Here is a 4,260-nt window from a genome sequence, read left to right as displayed (position 1 = left end):
CCCCTCTTTTCTACACTTATTGGACAAAGATGAAAAGAATATAGGAATGTTGGGTGCTATTTTCCATTTAATTCCATTAAAATTTCTGGCACCATTTTATAAATTCTTTAGGTTGAAACCTGTATTTCCTAGGACTGTTGTTTGGATAGTGATTTGGGCTCTTGTCCTAAATCTGTATTCAATTCTACAATTTTCATGAGATTTTGCTATTACTTATGGGGCATTAGTTTTGTCATAATGCTAAGATCATGGTAATTTTTATATCAAATCTGAAATGGTCCAGAAATGTTGAACAAGTATATAAAAGGTATTATAGAACAGTGAGATGCCCTGTGGATCAAGCATTAGTTTTGTCATAATGCTAAGATCATGATAATTTTTATGTCAAATCTGAATTGGTCCAGAAATGTTGAACAAGTATATAAAAGGTATTATAGAACAGTGAGATGCCCTGTGGATCAAGCATAATTATTGTTAAAAAACTGAAAACTCTAAATGTCTTCGTGTCCAGAGATACTGTACTTATGCCATGTTGGGTTAAACATGAGCTGAATGACCAACATCATCTGTTCTGCACATGTACCACCACCAGCAGCATTACACCTTAGAGTTTGTTATAGATGCAGTTCTAGTTGAATCATGTACAGTTAATGTAGCCCATTTCTGGTCTTCATAATAATTTATCTCAGTTTTGGGTAACATTTTATGATCAAGATAGCTCTTAAGAGTGGCTGGAATTCTAATATGTGAGGTTTGTTTTCTAGTGCTTTACCGATAAGGTTAACCAGATAGTGAAATGTAATAGCTTGGAAGATCCAGTTTTGATATATAGTCACTCATTTCTGAATGATAACAGAAAAGCAAATAGGAACAGAGCTTTTTATATTCTCTACTTGGTCATGAAATTGAAAATATACTTTTTTTGGAGGATAAAGAAGTAGCTCATCATAATTCCCCTGACATTTAAACCTCTTGGCTATATATTTCTAAAAGAAGAAAAAGTATCTTGAAAATTTTGCAATTAATTTATATATAGTATATTTACATCACATTTTAAAATAAAAATTATGAAACTTTTTAATGTCACCTGAAATAGTGTTTCTGATGTAGGTTTCAAAACTAAATATATTTTCTTCAATATTTTTACTAAATATGATACCAATTAAGTCATATGTTTCTATTATGTCTATTTTATTTTGATGAAACCTCAAATCGGTAATTATCAACATATTATAGAATTAAGTAGCCTTCATCTTTATTCTGCTATAACACTTCTAATTTGGCACAGATATTATTTATTGAAGATAGAAAATACAGCATTTCATCAGGTTTGCTTTATATTGATTTGAATTATTTTAATTATGAATATATATCTTAAGTATCTCACAAAGAAATTATGTCAATGTATTAGGCAACCGATATTTCTTTGGTGATTAGGATTTCTATGAGATGGCACATTACCATTGATGTACTACTTTTTTTTTTTTTTTGGTCCTTTTTACTTGTCGATATTAACAGTTGCTCCTTGTTCTGCTCACATAAAGTTACATTCTGATTTAAGTTCTCCCTTGTGTTTGGCTAATTGGACTATTCATTTAAAGTATACTATGTTTTATTACCTTATCTTCCATGGTATTTTACATTTTGGATTGACTGATTCTAATTCCTGTTTCACAGTAGTATAATTTCACAGTAGCATAACCTTGGGAATCCATTAAATTTGGCCTTTAAAACACTGCTTTGTTTTTCTTCATACACTAGTGAAAAGCCGTGGCATTTTCTGGCACCCATACTGACTCTCCCTTTATATAGCAATGCTATTGTCTCTTCCCTTTTTAATTCAAATCAATGCAGCACAATACATATTTATTAAGCATCCATTACATGGCAAGTTCTGTTATAGGTACTGAATATATGAACTTAAATAGGCATAATTGCTACTCTCAATCTGTTCAAAGTCGGTTGAGTGAGACAGAAAAGTAACGATTTTTAAAAACGCTTTTTCTCTATCACATTAATTCTTTAAATTCAGAAACTTAAAGTTAGGTAATTTTGGAAGCTATCTGTTTATTGAGCCTTTATCTGAGGGCATGACATTTTTGAGCTCTTGAAATGAGTTATTTTAGTACTTTATCTTAACAAGGCTATGAGGCAAGTACTATCATTATGTCATCCCCATTCTACGGATGAGTGAGGTGTGTTACAGAGATGTTAGGAGACCTGCCCTGGCCCTTAACTTTTAGTGTACCTGAGGAGGGATTGGAACGCTGCCACCTGACTCCAGTGATGGGCACTTGACTACTCACTATCTCTGCTCTGCAGGATGAGACATAGGTTATTCTGAATAAGAACTACCATTCTATTGTGTATTTATTGTCCCATCTCTGATTATTGAATCTTTTCCCCCAAAATTGCAATACCTCTCTATCATATAACAGGTTCCTCACATACACAAGACTATTCCTAGACTCTGTTTTATTCCTAGGTAAACCTATTCTTTTGATTTATTTGTCTGTTTCTACCCTATTCTTATATAATTTTTTTCTGCACTCAGGCAATGGATATTTATTAAATAACAAGTCAGGGCTAGGCTTTGTTCTGGGTGAAAAGAAAACAACAAACAAAATTCCTGTTTGATGAGGGCTTATATTCTGGAGGGGAGAGCCATTCAATAAATAAGTAAACAATTTTAGATAATCAACTTTCTCAAATTCACACAGCTTACCTATTATGTAGTACAGAACCCAGATTTTTTTTTCAACTTTTATTTTTCAATTAGAGTTGACATTCAATATTATTTTATATTAGTTTCATGTGTATAACATAGAGGTTAGACATTTATATAATTTATGAAGCGATTCCTCAATTAGTCTAGTTCCCACCTGGCACTATGCATGTTAATACAATATTATTGACTATATTCTCTATGCCATACTTTATATCCCCATGACTAATTTGTAACTACCAATTTGTACTTCTTAATCCTTTCACCTTTTTTTTTCTCAGTCCCCAACTCCTCTCCTGTCTGGCAATCAATCACTGGAATCTTCTTTGTATCTACTGAGTCTGTTTCAATTTGTTTGGTTTGTTTATTTATTTTGTTCTTTAGATTCCACATATGGTATTTGTCTTTCTCTGTCTGACTTATTTCACTCAGCATAATACCCTCTAGGTCCATCTATGGCTTTGCAAATGAAAAGATTTCATTTTTTTTTTTTTTTTATGGCTGAGTAATATTTCATCGTATATATGTACCACAACTTCTTTATCCACTTCTCTATTGATGGGCAGTTAGATTGCTTCCATGTCTTGGCTGTTATAAATATTGCTGCAGTGAACATAGGGGTGCATATATCTTTTTGAATTAGTGTTTTGGTTTTCTTTTGATGTATGTCCAGAAATGCAACTGCTAGGTCATAAGGTTTTTATGAGGAACCTCTAAATTGTTTTCCATAGCAACTTCACCAATTTGCAATCACACAAATAGTACATGAGAGCTTCCATCATGAATCTATCATCTGGGTCAAGGAATAAAATATTGCCTTGATATTTTTCTTGTTTTGATTCTTATTGATTTCATTCTTTTCCCAGCCCCTTTCTTCCTCCCAGTGTTAATAAGATGAAGGTTTTCATATTCATTTTCCCTTGTTTTTCTTTATAGTTTTCCTATCTATGTGAATAATATATATATTTTTGTTTTAGTTGTTTATGGTATTTATATAATGAAAACAAGTTGTATGTAATTTTTCTAACTTCTTTATTTTGTTTAATGTTATGTTTTTGAGATTCATCTATGTTGACATAAATAGCTGTAGTTAATATATTTTCACTGCTGTATAATATTCCATAGTATGAATATAATAAATTATTTTTCATTATACTATTGATCGACATTACATCCATTTCAGGTTTTGCATTTATGAGTAATAATGCTGTTATCATGCTTGTACATATATTCTGGTATGCATGTGTAAGAGTTTCTCTCAAGTATGTAATAACTAGTGGAATTGCTGAATCACATGGTTGGCACATGTTCAAAATTTTTAGGTAATGTCAAAGTGTTTTCCAAAGTGTTTGTACCAATTTATATGCTTGTCAGCAGGTTGTGGGAGTTTTTATTGTTCTATAGTTTGCCAACACTGTGTTATCTAAACTTAAGAAAATTGTTCTTCAACCCCTAGGTATAAAATAATAATGCATTATGATTAAATTTTTTTATTTCTCTGATTGCTGATGTATTTAAACATTTTTTGGCATATA

The sequence above is a fragment of the Pteropus alecto genome, unplaced genomic scaffold (assembly GCF_000325575.1).
Source record: "Pteropus alecto unplaced genomic scaffold, ASM32557v1 scaffold121, whole genome shotgun sequence".
In the NCBI taxonomy this organism is placed as follows: Eukaryota; Metazoa; Chordata; class Mammalia; order Chiroptera; family Pteropodidae; genus Pteropus; species Pteropus alecto.
Note: the sequence above shows the minus strand (reverse complement) of the source record.